Source organism: Pelodiscus sinensis, chromosome 25, assembly GCF_049634645.1.
Source record: "Pelodiscus sinensis isolate JC-2024 chromosome 25, ASM4963464v1, whole genome shotgun sequence".
In the NCBI taxonomy this organism is placed as follows: domain Eukaryota; kingdom Metazoa; phylum Chordata; order Testudines; family Trionychidae; genus Pelodiscus; species Pelodiscus sinensis.
The window spans coordinates 10,782,279-10,797,466 of record NC_134735.1 but is presented as its reverse complement, the minus strand read 5'-3'; the positions used below and the strand labels follow the sequence as shown (position 1 = coordinate 10,797,466).

Sequence of the window (15,188 nt, the reverse complement as noted above, 5' to 3'; positions counted from 1 at the left end):
TCCACCCTGCCGACAAGCCCTGCTCCCCCCGACCCCTTCCGATCAGCCCCGCTCCTCCGACCCCTTCCCAGCTAGCCCGGCTTCTTACCAGCTGGTTCTCCTCCTCATGAACTCCACCAGCCAGACCTGGTCCCCCCGCCCCCCTGATCTCTCCCGGCCATCTCTGCTGCCCCGACCCCCTCCCCCAACCAGCCCTGCTTCCTGCTGGCTGGTTCTCCTCCTCCAGATCTCCCCCAGCCAGCCCCGCCCCCCCGATCTCTCCCGGCCAAGCCAGCCCCGCTGCCTCTGACGCCCCCCTCCCCGACCAGCCCTGCTTCCTGCCAGCCCCCCCCCAATCTCCCCTGGCCAGCCCCGCTCCCCTCCCAGCCAATCCCCATTCCACCCCCCCCCCCCCCCCCCGATCAAGTGTGTCTGGTATTTTTTCTGAAACTACCTGGTAACCCTAGCTGGGGAGTCCCTTGAGTACAAGCCAAGACACATACACCCGCCCCTGCCATGTGCTAGCTCTCCCGTGTTTCAGGGCCCCCTGCATATAAGGCCATTAGGGCTGGCCATGGACAAGGCCTCCAAAGGAAAGCTCCCAGCAGCGCACCACCGCTTCCCTCTTTCCGCATGCGCCCTGACATCTCTCTGAAATGGGGAGGCCGGGAGACGTTCCTTTCATATCTGTGCCCTGGACAAATGCTCATCAAAGCCGTGGCCCTGGCAGCTTCCATTTGGGCTGAGACCGGTCCCCAAGAGCCTAGTCTCCTCCAGCCTTGGCGGAGCTCGCCCACCGGTGCGGGCGCAAGTGTCAGCGGCACACGCGGGCTCCGGCGTGATGCTCTGAGCAGAGGGCTGCTGCAGCACTGTGAGGATGTGACCGGGCCCAGCGTTGCAGAGTGAATCCGCAGGGCGGTCAAAGCAGCAGCAGCCTGGTAGGGCCACATGGGTGCCAGCCATGGTGGGAAATGTTCTAAAAGGGCCCTCGTGTGCTGAATTCCCCTTCCCAGAGGACGCAGCCTGTGCTTACGCTCTGGAGAGTTGTAGGCCTCAGACAAACCTTTCCGCTGCAATAGAAGACCCTGGGGCTGGCTTTAATAGTTTGCCAGCATTTAGCCTCGAGCTCCCCAGTCCCCAGAAGGTTTCCCAGCATAAGGGCTTGATCTGGCTTCCCAGAAAGTCTCCTCTTGGCTCTGAGCTGCTGGGGAAGTTGGAGCCTATCGCTGGCCTTTTCCTTTTCCCTGGGGCCTGTCCTCGTTCGCGTCGTTCTCACACCATTGTTTAGTTTCTCGACGATGCTTTCGCTGCCTCTGCCGGACGGTCACATGAGACTCGCTTACGAGTGGAGATTTTTCGTTTTGTTTTTTTGGCCCAAAGTTTCACCCTGTTCCCCTCTGTACCGCTGCCAGCAGCTTTTCCAGTCTCTGCCGAGCATGTTTTGCAGTCCTACACAAACTCCCAAGAGCGGCCTTATGGCAAGATGAGTGTTTTTTATCAAAGGAAGTAAGATATTAAAAGCAAAGGCAGCATCATGGAGCCTGGAGGACTGTCCTGACCTGTCCCAAAGGCCTCCGTTCAGACAGTGGTGTCTGCTTGGCAAATGGGAGATGTTTTTGTGGACTTCAGCCAGCTTGTGAAATCCCCTGTCCAGTGACTGGGCTTGTTGTGAATATGTTTCATCACTGCTGCTGGGTGCATCTCCTGGTCTGCAGCAGCCCCCCGGAAATCTCCCTCCTCTGCCCTTCTGTCTGGGGTAGCTGGCCGTAGTTGCGTGGGTCCGAGGTGTCCAACCAGTTCTGAAGCAGTAGCTTGTTTTGTAATTTGGCGCTGTCTACACAGCGCCAAATTTTGAAGTAACCCGCCATTCCGAAACATCCCTTACTCCTCGTGGAATGTGGTTTACAGGGCTGTCAGAATAGCGAGCCCGTTATATTTTGAAATAACAGGCTTGCAGTTAAGACATGGGATAGCTATTTCGGGATACCTCTGTAGACATAGCCTATGTGAGAGTGTGGGGTGTTGTGGTGACCTCTTGATTTGGGGGTAGCAGTTGCACTTAATGTCATGCTGAATGGCTCTGGTACCATTTTTGGTCAGAAATCTTTCTGCCTCCAAGGGGACAACAGCAAATCTCATAGGCTACGTCTTCACTGCCAGTTCTTCTGGCAGAAAATATGCTAATGAGGGACTCATTAGCATACGTTGTGATCTCATTAGCATAAATATGCTAATGAGGGGCTCATTAGCATATTGTCTGCCATTTCTTTTTGCGCAAAAAGAAGCAGTGCGCACATTTGTGGGTTTTTTGCGCAAAAAAAATAGTCCACACTGCTTCTTTTTGTGCAAAAACCCCTTACGCAAAAAGAAATGGCAGAAAATATGCAAATGAGATTGCAACTTATGCTAACGAGTCCCTCATTAGCATATTTTCTGCTGGAAGAACTCATAGTGATGACAAAGCCATATACTAAACTGAAAGTATTGCCACCAAAATCAAAGGCGACATGTAACTCTCAATAGCACAGGGGCACGATTTAAAGATCCTGGTGGGCATGTGGCCACCTTGCATGCCACCTCTGTGTCCTAACCCGCCCCTGCTGCATCTCTCACACCCGCTGCAAGCTGGCACCATCTTGACCCCATTGTATCTGTACCTCTTTCTCAGGACAGGAATGAACGGGTGCCTCTTCCCATCAGTCCTTTATTTTCCAGGCCATGTGTCAGGAATTGAATTACTCCAATAAGTCCCACACAGCAATGGGAAAACTGCTTTTCAGAAAGGCACTTTGTAAAACAGTTGCTATAGATGGAGACGTGGGTGGGAGTGGGATGCAGGGGTCAGGTTTTACCAACCTGCCTCTTCTTTCAGGGCCAGTCACTGCCTTAGAGCAAAGCGTGGGCACGCCACCTTTCCTTTGCCTGGCTCAGGTCAGTACTCTGAGCAGCCAGAGGAGAAATCCCCAATCTCTGGTGTCACTAACTAAAGACCACCCAGCTGGTTTGCTTGCTTGTGTTTATGTTGCAAAAATATTACCTCTTAAGTCATGCAAGCTAATGTAGCTTGTGGCTTGGCAGGTAAAGTCTCTGACCTCATGCTAAGAGGAGATGTGAACTCACCCAGGCACATGATTAAATGAGCTTTGACTATAATGACGCAGGCCGGAGAATTTCTCTGCCTCTGCCCTACAGCCTCAGACATGGAGAGCCCGCTTCACTATGCTTGAGAAATGAGCAGTGACCAATGTTCCCTCTAATTTTTTCCATCCGTGTGTGGAATAAATTGTTATGTGCACCAAGGCACACACAGGTGTGCACCACCCACAGAAACATATGCTGCCTGCTATGGGTGCTCTGCTAATCAGTTGGGCCACATCTGAATCTCTCCTGGGTGGCTGCCCAAGCACTCAGCTTACAGGGAACATTGACAGTGACTGCTTTCCCCTTGCTAAAACTCCTGAGACCCTCTTGGCATCTGAGTCTCGATTAGGCAAAACGTGCAGTAATAGGTTTGGAATGAGTAGTTGTTTGGTGTGTTTGGGCCCGGGGACTCCATGTGATCATCTGAACGGTTGCTGCTGAGGAAGAGCAAGGGTGGCGTAGTCTGCATGAGACAATCCCCAGGAAAATGGGAACCAAAACTCTAGCTCTAGTCTAGCTCTTTGGAAGTCTGTTGGTTAGCACGTGGCCTGGGGCACTGCAGGCTGAGCGGGTGCAGTTCCCTCCAAGTTCCCTACTGTTGAACCTCTGGAGAGCACCAAAGAACACTCTGAGTTTAGCTGCCTTTAGGATAAAGGGTGTCTCCAAAGAGCGGAGAGCTTCATGGATTGCTCCCTGGCTCCTCCTTGTTGCTTTCCCTCCCCAGCTGGGTGTGTTCCGCAGTACAGCCCTAAGGAATGAGATTTGGAATCTAGAGACAGATAGATAGATAGTCTCCTGGCTTCTGGCTCTGTGGAACTTCCTTCACTTCCACAAAGGCCTGGACTGGGGACTAGGCCTCAGCTTGTTTATCTAAACCAGGCTGGGGCAACATATGGCCTGCCAGGCCACTGGATCCAGCCCATGAATGCTGCGGGGAGCCCGAGGCAGGCTACCTGCTTGTCTTGCCCCACCTGCACGCCGCTCAGAAAAGCAGCTGCCGGGTCCCGTTTCTCTTTCGAAACTGTGAGCCCGGGAGGGAGTGGAAAAGGCTTTAGGTGCTTCCCCTGCTGCCAGTACAATCCCATTGGCCGGTTTCTGGCCAGAACTGTCCAATGGAAGCTGCCTGTTTGAATAACAGGCAGCACATGAAGCACCACGCCCCCTCCCGTCCTAATTATTCACACATGCACATGGCCCTGCAATGTGTGCGGTGTGGGGACAGTGGGGCAGGCTGCCTGCCTGAGAAACTGCTGGGCTGCTGGCTGGGAGTCACCAGGTAGGTCTCCTGGCCAGAGCCTGCCTCTGGTACCCCAGCCCCTCTCTTCCCCAATGCTCTGCCCCCCACTCTGGCCCCCCTACTCCACATACCCAAACCCTCTGCCCCCCTCCTGCACCCATATCTCCTCCCAGATCCGGCACCCCAATTCCCTGCCCAAGATCACAACCCCCTTCCTGCCCTAGGTCACAACCCAACCCCCTGCACCCCAGTCCAGTGCCCCAGGTCACATCTGCCTCCTTCACCCAAGCCCCACTCTCCCTCCTGCACCCCAATCCCTTACCCATGCTCCCTTCTGCACCCAACCTCCATCCCAGACCCTGCACTTCCTCCATTAATATCTTGGAAGACTGCAGCCCTCCACCACTTTCCAAAATCTTGGAATGCCCCCCCCCCCCCCCATCAAAAATGATTGTCCACCCCTGATCTAAGCTCTCCTGTTAGTTTACCTGGAAGGTCAGCAAAGAAGGCTGCCTGGGAGCCGGAGAAAATCTAGCTAGAGATGCCAGTCCCTGAGGTATTTACCCAGTGAGGGCCCAGCAGGCCTCATGGGCAAGGCTCCAGTGGGTGCATTAAGGCAAAGCTTTTAGGTGGATGGATTGTCTCTGCAATATGAATGCTGTGATGAGGGTTCACCATGCCAGAGCGACGACCCTCTTCATCCCGAGCAGCAACGTTCTCTTCCGTTCACCCTGTTGTATGGGAAGCTCCAGCCACTAGGGCGCTGAGCTGGGGGTCAGGAGTCTGTCCCCTGCTCTGCTGCGGCCCAGCTGTGTGGCGTCCCCTCTCAGTGCTGCTCTGTGAGGTGTGGACTGTCTCTGGGCACTGACCAGTTCACTGGGGCCCTGATCTTGGTTGGGGACACATTGGTGCTGCCAGACTGTAAATAATTACTGTGTAGACTCGTTCATAAGCCGACTTTTTTGGGAAAAAAATCCCACTCTGAAGAATGGGGGTTGGCTTATGAACCGGTTCTAAAAGATAGAGCAGCAGCAGGGGACCCGGCACGAGCTGGGATCGCCGCTGCCACACTGCCTTTTAAATGTAGCAGAACTGTAGCATCTGGAACCCAGCACAACTGCCCCAACTTACAGAGAAAAAATGGTAAAAAGTCACTTGCCTGTTTATAAGATCCCAGATTGCTGTACTCTGGAGTCGACTTATAAACAGGTCGGTGACTTTTTACCATTTTTTCTCTGTGGCTGTGTCTAGATTGGCAGCTGTCTACACTGTAGACTTGCCAGCTGTCTACACTGGCTGCTTAAATTTCCACAAGAACACTGACTTCCTACTGTCTGAAATCAGTGCTTCTTGCGGAAATACTATGCTGCTCCCGTTCGGGCAAAAGTCCTTTTGCGCAAATGCTTTTGCGCTAGTGGGCCAGTGTAGACAGCTCAGATTTGTTTTGCGCAAAAAAGCCCCAATTGCGAAAATGGCGATCGGGGCTATTTTGTGGAAAAGCGCGTCAGATTGGCACGGCCTTTTTTCCGCAAAAAGTGCTTTTGCGGAAAAGCGTCTGTGCCAATCTAGATGCTCTTTTCCACAAATGCTTTTAACGGAAAACTTTTCAGTTGAAAGCATTTGCGGAAAATCATGCCAGTCTAGACGTAGCCTGTAAGTTTGGGGGGGGGGTCATAAACAAACGGGCTTATATTTGAGTTTATATTGTAGATTTAGGAGTGGCTCGAGGCCGGCTGCGGCAGCTGGCGCCCCAGACGGAATGCATGATCGGCGCCCCCGTCTGCAGGGCCCGTCAATGAATTGACGTCATTGGCGGGAGCCCCCGTGATGTCATTATCGGGCGCCCCAGGCGGCGGCGCCCTAGGCGGCTGAGTCCGCCTATAGCCATGGACCGCCCCGGGTAGATTAAATAAAACCATGCTAGAAGCATGTTAAGATTGCAAAGTCAAGCACTCCAAAGTTAGGAAATGCCTCAATGAATGTTGCTTATGCAATCTGAATTTGCCCGCCTTGTATGCATGTAGTAAGATACAGCCTCCAAATCCACAATTGAGGTCTCATTTGTACACCTCATCTAACTTCTGCAACAAACAAGCTGCTGTCTGTATGACCCCAGCCTTTAATGCACTACACAGCCCTAAGTTGTTCCCTGAGGACAGTCTTCCAGACTGTTTTGAATGAGGTACGGACCCATGTTAGCAGTTGCCTGTGAACATGTAATTAAAGATCTCCTCATCGTGTAAATGCACAAGAGGGCCAAATAAAGGCATTTCTGCACTTTTAAGTGCTTGACTTTGCAACTTTAAAGCTCCTTTAATGTGGGAAATTACATCCAATAAAACCAAGCTTTTTAAAAAAGTAGAAGTTGAAAAAACCAACAAATTCCATCACGTAGAACCTTATTGACACTTCTTCCCTTTGCCCCCGTGAGTCATAGCACAGTTCTCTGCTTGTAAGAGAAGTCAAGGACAAAGAATTTCACCCTGCACTTAGAAGGGAAGGTGGTGGGTGAGGTTTGTGATCGTCCTTAGTCCCTAGGGGAGTTCATACTACAATCTCAGACTGGCCCCCGAGAAAGATTCATCTCCTGCAGAGACAGGCTTTCCCCTTGCGGAAAATTTCATTGTGCCAGAGGAGCAAAGTCATTGACCCTGGTCGTCTTTCAGGAGGAATAATAGTATCAATTTCAGGTGCTGCATGATAGCATTCTCTAGGGATTACCGACTCTCCGAACTTCTCTACCGCCCCAGGAACGTTCCTCCCTCCAGCTCCTGCCTCTGTTCCCCTTTCCCTGCATCTCTCACTTGGCCTGGTCCTCACCCACCCCTCTGCATTTCAGATGGGGAGCTTCCTGTATCTCCATGCTGCCTGTATACGCGTGGTGGGTACTCATGGGTCTCTAGGTGCTGGGAGCAGCAACTGCAGAGAAAGTCTTGCTCACCTCAGCAAAATTCAACACGAGAGAGACACATGGCATAGAAAATTTCAGCCCAGACTGTTTAACGCCAGGTCTATACTAGGCCCAGGTGGTTGGCTTAAGGAACACAACTGAACACAACTGAGTGGACATACCTTAAGCTGAGCTTGGCACCGTTTTCACAGTGGGAGGTTGATGGGAGCGAACACTCCCGTCAGCTTCCCTTACTCTGCGACTGCGAGGAGCACCGCACTGACCAGAGCTCTCTCAGCATTCGATTTAGCGGGTCTTCACTAGACCCGCTAAATCGAACGCCAGAAGATCTATCGCTAGCGTATAAGTACAGATGAGGCCAAAGTTTGGCAAAGTTATAAGCACTGAGAACTGGGTCTTACATTGGAGAGTGTTGGGTAAAGTTTGCTATCGATGGTGCTACTGGTGAAGCTGTGGAAAGTTGCCCCAGCCACTAGTGAGTGGAATGCTGTGTCTGAACTCCTGTAAGCCTGCACAGGCCTGGACAGCAAAGTTTTGATTCAATAGCTTGTAGTGCAGCAAAGAGGGAATTATCTGGCCTGCACAAAACTTTATCTGGGGATGCAGATCTGTGCTGCAGCCTTTCGGTGGTGTAGGCTTAGCAGCATAGTAACTAATCAGGGACATGCAGGGAGCTGATCAACCGTCAGTAACTTAAGCAGCGAGCCGGAATTGTCCGCAGCGGGGGCTTGACTTAGGCACCAAAATCTTTGGCACCTACCTGAGAGTTTTGATCTTCAGGAGCTGAGCATGGATCCCCCCTTGAAATCAGTGGGAACTGTGGGTTCTCTGCACCTGATATTGTTGGGCCTAATGTAAGAGCTCCACGTTTGAAAGCCTGGGTCTGTAGCCTTCCCTGGGCTCACAGAGATGTTCCAGACATGCCGTGTTACAAGGAACATGTCTTAGCTTGAGTGGCGAGTACCATCAACTGTGCCATGCTTTCGGGAAGCGGCATGGCTCTGTTCCAGCCCCCCTCTCCGGGCCTTTTAATCTCTGCCACTTTGAGAGATGCATTTGTGTTTTAAGCTCTATGGTTCTGTATCTGCCTCTCTTACGCGGGACTCTGAGTTACAGAATGTACAAAGTTCACGGGTGTATTTCTCTCTCTCCCACTCTGTCTCGCGTGTTCGATCCCTTTGTATCCCGGAGTCCCAGCCTTTCCTCAGCTGGAGAACTCGCCTCTTGCACACGGCTAGGAGCCCTTTGCAAAATGGCTTAAAACAAGCTCCACCGAGAATTTACGGGTATGTCTACACTAGCCCCCTAGTTCGAACTAGGGAGGCTAATGTAGGCATTCGAAGTTGCAAACGAAGCCCGGGATTTAAATATCCTGGGCTTTATTTGCATCTTCCCGTCCAGTCTCCATTTTGAAATTTCACTAGTCCAGACTACACGCGGCAGGGAGCCAGTAGTTAGAAAAAAAGCCCTAATTTGAACTACCTGGTATTCCTCCTGCAAGGAGGTTTAACGGTAGTTCGAATTAGGGGCTTTAATTCGAACTACCGGCTCCCTGCTGCGTGTAGCCACGGGCAGTTAGTCCGGACTAGTGAAATTTCAAAATGGCGACCGGACGGGAAGATGCAAATAAAGCTCGGGATATTTAAATCCCGGGCTTGATTTGCAACTTCGAATGCCTACATTAGCCTCCCTAGTTCGAACTAGGGGGCTAGTGTAGACGTACCCTACGTGGCCCTCCGAAAAGGCTTCTCTCCAAATCTCTCCTGCAACAGCTTTGTCCCTTCATTTCTCAGCCGTAAAGACCGGCTGCTTTTTGTACCGTCTCTGGCTTAGCCAGCCACTGCTCATTCGGCCGCACTCTTAAGAAATCCTCATGGAGAATTAGACCTGGCAGCTGCAGGCCTGTTACCTCACCCCACAAAAATGCTTTGTTATTGAGAAAATGGAAACTGTCTGAGGTTTCTGGGTTGAATAGAATCACTGGGATCAGTTTTAACCACAGCTCGGTCATGGCTACAGAACATTCCCCTAGCTGAGCAGTCTCTGTCTAAACCATAATCATCAAGCCAGTGGAGAGCTGCAGGGTTATCTGAGCAAACCGTGGAGACTGTTATCTCTGCTGAAACTTCCCTGAAATTGCAGACTTGAGAAAGGAGGAGCCATGCCCCTTTGTAATCCTGTGTTATCAGTTGTCCAGAGCAAGGATGTCCTAACACGTTTTGTTAGTCTTTAAGCTGCTCCTAGACTATTTGTCGTTTTTTAAGTTTTTCCTGTTACAGACTAACTCGGCTATCCCTCTGAAGCCGAGGAAACAAGGTTCATCTCTTGACGCTAACCCAGACTGCCTTACTTGCTGGCATTTGCGTCCTGGAAAGCTGATCGCCTTTGTTTAAAAAGGTGGGCAAAGGAGATGTAGCAGCCTTTAAGCCTCCGGGCAAGGAGCTGTGGAAGTATGTAGAGCCCCATGGGTGGCCTCCTTCATCTCAGTGGGCCACAAGATTGTGGTAATCAAGACAGTCTTCCCGGACAGGGTCGTTTTGCTCACCGGCCTGTAACCCACACACCTCCGGGGTAGGGGCGTGAATGTTTAACTGACTTACTGGTTTACTGACTGCTCCTGGCAGGGGGCGGCTCCAGCCGTGCAGGGGGCCCACTGTGGACGGGCTGTTCTGGCTGGAGCAGCCTTTGTCCGCAGTGACCCAGATGCTCCTGCCTGCAGGGCGTTTAACTGGTTAACCACTTAACCGGGGTGTGGGACCCGGTCCTGTCTAGTGGCACTGAGCCCGCTTACAGAGAGAATAATGAGTCAGCTCTACAGCCTTAGCTAATAGCCAGCTGGCTTGTAGCTCATGCAATAGATCAGGGCTACTCAACTTTGGGAGCCACAATGATACTCACAACACATGCTGAGGGCCGCAACTTAAGTGTGGTTTCATAGACATGCAAATAAATATGCAAATATATGCAAATAGATTCTTTCACACTGACGGGCATGAATACAAAAAGCAAGGCAAGACTATACAACATACAGGCCCCATTTAAGTCAGTTCTGCTGATATTAATAAAATGCAATATTTATCCAATTTCCACCCATATGACAGCACTTTTAATGAGCAATGACAGTCCTGGAATTTAACTACTAAACACCTATCTGCAGAAGACCATTATATTGACTCCTTTTTTGTTTTGGCTCCCACCCGTGGGCTGTGTGTTGAGCCCTGCGCAAACCCAAACTGAACCGTGGACTGGAAACAAATGAGCCACGGGCCGCGTGTTGAATAGCCCTGCAGTGGAGCCTCATGCACTAAGCTCCATGTTTAGTTCCACCCACAGACAACCAGGGTCTGATGACGTTACACGCGTCCAGTCAGAATTTGCAGCGTGTGCCAATTGAACCTCTTTGACTGGATACAGAGAGCATTCATGGCTCTCGCAGTGTTGTGTGCAATCAGCACCCACTTCCCTTCCCGTGCCCTGGCTCTATGTGCGGGTCACTTCAGTAATACTGGTAGGGAAAACATGCTACATGGACAGAAATCAGTGGAATCGGGATCCCTGTCACCCGGCAATGGGAAACAAAAAGTCTTGTAGGCTACACTAGAACCCCGATGGGCTGCATGCGGTACATGGACCACAGGTTGCCCACCACTGATGTGTAGCCTTCCACGTTGTAATCCAGCGGTGGGGAACCTTTTTTGAGTCAGGGGCCACTGATCCACAGAAAAATCAGTCGCGGGCTGCACAAAAGTGAGAATAAAAAAACCCCCAAACCCACATTCCTTTCACACACCAGAGCCTGGGGGGCCCAGACTAGTAGATTTTGTGGGCCCCACGATGCTCTTGGGAAAGGCCAAAAATGAGGCGTTTAGTGTGTGTGGGGGGGGGGGGGAGTGCACAAGGAAGAAGGCTTGGGGTATGGGGTCTGGGCAGGAGGGAGGGTGCAGGAGTGGGTTGGGGGTAGGTGGGTCTTGGGAAGGTGGGAAGGTGCAGAAGTGGAGTTAGGGTGCAGGGTCTGGTCAGGAGGGGGAACTGCAGAGCTGAGGTACCAGTTCCCCAGTGCTGGCGGAGGAGCCCTGAACCTCAGGAGCTAGATCCAGGCAAGCCAGAGGCCGGATCTGGCCCTCGGGCTGGAGATTTCCCACCCCGTTGTAATCCTCTAGCATGCTGATCAAACGCCCAGTTCTGAAGGAGAAGCTTTGCTGGTTTAGTAGCCATTTAAAGCAGGTCTCAGGAGCTTTCTCTGGACGGGGAGTTCTGAGCGGGGAAGAGGGAGAAGAAACATTAGAGTCTGAATTGTTTTCCTGATCTGCAAGCCGATTTCCCCCCATGTTGCTGTAAAGGACGACGTTTTGGTCACTTGTGGTTTGCAGAAGCAGCATTACTCTCAATACAGAACGCTCCTTGCTAACTGGTCATAGTTCTGTTTACATACAGTTAGAGATATCTTATAGCTCCTGTTGAGAAAATCGCATTCGCGTCATCCACTAGAGACTGCACGAAGCTGTGTTAGTTCTTTGGATATGATTCATGCACATCATCACCCTCCCTTTCCTGCCTAGTGGATGCTAGCAGGCCCCCAACGAATTCCTTCCAGCTGCTACAGATGTTTAAAGTGACCAAATATTTAAGTAGATAGGAAAATAAATACGAGCCCTAAAATATTGCCACCGTGAATAGATATTTCAGCATTTGACAGTGAAATGTAAATATGGCTTTTGGTGTTTTGAGCGTTTGTTTATCCAAGCTTCTTGTGTTCCCTAGGAAATCCCATAACTAAAACAGCTCAGAGCTTGTCATCTGGGGAGAACAGTGACTAGTCAGCGTCTCTGCTCAGCCGCTTTCACAATCAGGGTGGGTTTTAGGAATAGTAATTTACTTAACTAGTGAACTAGAGCCGGCTGTTCATGGCAGAGCCTAGGATTCGTGCTTGAACTGTAATGAAGTGTTTCCATTCTAGACCCCTACTTTCTGTGGGTTTAAAATGTGGCCATAAAAATCTCTTCCAGGCTCAGCACTGGCTCCTGAGGTCTCTGGGAGATTAAAACAAAAACAAAATGCAAATGGTAAAAACAATTGGCCATTTATCTGCATAAAAGTATTTTACCCGAGTGGGTGGGTGAGATTCTGATAACTACAAAGCAGCTCCAGTTCTGCAGGATCTGAGCTCGTAACGTGGACTTTCCTCTGCTGGGTATATTGTAAGTAAAGTTGTTTCTGCAGTGAGGCAGCCAATGACAGTATACCAGGGGTGGGCAAATACCGGCCCATGAGCCAAATCCGGTTCACCAGGGTTAGCCCTGCAGGTCGCTGCCACTATATTTACCTGAGCCACCGCAGGTATAGGCGATTGCAGCTCCTGTTGGCTGCAGATCGCCGTTTCCAGCCAATGGGAGCTGTGGGAAGTGGCGTCCTGATCCGCGCTGCTTCCCACAGCTCCCATTGGCCGGAAACAGCCATCCACGGCCAATGGGAGCTGCAATCGCCTGTACCTGCGGAGGCACAGGAAAATATAGTGGCGGCAGCCTGCCACAGGTGGTTATTTTACGTGTGTTCTGCACCAGCAGCAAACAGAAAGGAGCATTAGCGTCACCCACAAGCCTTCTGTTTGGACATGGAAGAGTTAGTGAGATTTTCAAGCTGTTCTAATGACACAAATTGCATTGCAGTGCAGAAAGCTTTCCGAGTTAGGCAAACTTCAGCTCACGGAAGATGAGAAATTCCTCTCTAAAGATTTGCAGTTCTCCTCTAACCTGTTGCACCATGCCTAGGTAACTCCTCAGGTGTTCTACAATCCTTGGTGAGGCTGGTGCTGCAAACTGAAAGCTTGTCTACACTTGGAAGTTAATTGTGATGAAGGCAGAGTGGGTGTGGATTTGTAGTGCAGTTGTAAACTGCCACCAGGCCAATTTGAACCTGCAATCTCTGGAGCTTAGTATAGGAGCCTCTACTCTCTGAGCTAAAAGCTGGTTGGCTGTCAGCCCATCTTGTCTCTTGCTCTTCATCTATTGCTGTAGTCTAAGTGCCACTGCATGGGACAGTGAACCACACTAGGGGCACGTTTAGACTTGCTTTCACTTTCGAAAGAAGATATGCAAATTTGGCACGAATTTGCATATTTTCTTTTGATCGCTTTTTCAAAAGAGATTATTTCAAAAAAGAAAGTAGTCTAGATGCAGTTCTTTTGAAAAAAAAACACCCTTTTTTGAAAGAACTGTTCTTCCTAAAAAAAATGAGGTTTACCTGGTTCTTTCGAAAAAGGCTTTTTTTCTCAAAAGAACCACATCTAGACTACTTTCTTTTTCGAAAAAACCTCTTTCGAAAAAGCGATTGGAAAAAGATATGCAAATTCGTACTGAATTTGCATATCTTCTTTTGAAAGTGAAAACAAGTTTAGATGTTCCCTAGGTGTGAGGGTTACATAGTAACTGTTCCTGAATAGCTGTACACTTCAAGAAGAAATACCTGCATATTCTTCAGGAAGAAAAGAACTCATTTTGGTTTGGCTTAGCCTGCTTTCAAATAGGAGCCACTGGAGAAGATCCAGTCATATGTGCTCATATATGAAAGGCCTGTGGCCCATGGTAATTTAATTCTGTCCTCATACAGTCCTCTCTCTTCTATTTCATTTCTCTTTGTGATGAGGGTTGCCTGTAGAAACGTTCTGGGTTCAGATCTGTAGCCTATGTACAGAGGGGGCTTTAGCACAGGAGAAGATAGCCTACAAGCCCTTGTGATCCATGTTTAAATAATTCCAGCAGGCCAGGCTGTGTAGTGTATTTCCGGAGCAGGAAGGAGGAAGGCCTTGTGGTTACAGTATTGGACGGAGACTCTAATGAGGGGGGAAAGTCCTGGCTTTGCCACTGACTCACTATGTTACTGAATCTCTCTCTGTGCTTCCAAAGTCCGAAATGGAGGCAAAATGCTCCTTAACCTCCCAGGTGTGCAGTGAGGAGAAGTGCATCCGTGTTGGTGAAACACTCAGCTAGCACAGTGGCGGAAGCAGCGGTGTTAATGGGGTGGAGAGATTTAAGAGCTGGTTCAGTGTGGGAGCTGAGGCCGTGGGCACTTAAGTTCTTGAAGCTGTGGGAAGGGAGGTGAGTACGTCTGCGTCGGCTGGGAGGTGAGTACGTTGTTAGCAGAGGAAACGTTCCTCAACGCCGCCTTCGCTGCGCTGTGAGACAGGCTCTGGCCACTCACCCAGGCCCCGATGCTTGGTCCTGGCGGAGCAGAGAGAAGCAGCCACACAGTTTCCCAGTCAGCCTGGCGCAGGGATTCAGGGGCTGATCTCTCTCCCCAAATCCTGAAGCTGCTGCGGCCCCTCCCTGCCAGCCCCATCACGGAGCTGATGTGGCTGTAGGAGGGGAGCCTCCCTTCACCACCGGAGCCAGCAGGGAGCCACCCAAGTGAGTCCCAATCCTCTGCTCCACCTTGAGACGCCCCCTCCTGCACCCTAAAGCCTAGAGTCCGTCTTAAGGGTGGGCGAGCCGGGCGGTTGTCCGGGGTCGCCATTTTCAAGGGGCCACCAATAGAGCCGATCTTGGGGGGGGCACACGACAGCATTTCAGCTCGACCTCCTGAATTCTCCTCCCAGGTTTCCCTGGTTAACCCCTGACTATTTTCTTTCTTTTTTTTTTTTTGTTTATTGGACAAATTTTTGTCTGGTATTTTTTTTGTAAACCATCTGGGAACCCTACAGGCAAGCTGGGCCCACCAGTTGGTTAGAACTGGCCCTGCTAAAGCCCTCATCCTCGGCCCCACCCTAAAGCTCACACCCCCAGGTCATAGCCTGTCTCCCCTCCTGCAACTCAATACCCAGCCCTGAATCTCATGCCCCCTCCTGCGCCCAAACCCCCCAGTCCCAGCCAGAGCCCTCCCATACCTGCACCCCAACCCTCTACCCCAGCCTCGAGCTCACTCCCA

At 50.9% G+C, this 15,188-nt stretch overlaps 1 protein-coding gene across 2 annotated transcripts in view; it reads left to right on the top strand.

The window, feature by feature from the left end:
* FHL3 (four and a half LIM domains 3) overlaps positions 1-15,188 on the top strand; it is a 53,234-nt gene that overhangs the window by 12,384 nt on the left and 25,662 nt on the right. Inside the window, exon 1 of one of the 2 annotated variants that reach the window (XM_006134240.3) lies at positions 2,855-2,910. The exons of the other annotated variant lie outside the window; for it this stretch is intronic. The gene's annotated coding sequence lies outside the window, so the exon portion shown is untranslated. Of the gene's footprint in view, positions 1-2,854; positions 2,911-15,188 lie in introns of those variants that run through there. 2 annotated transcript variants of the gene reach the window in all.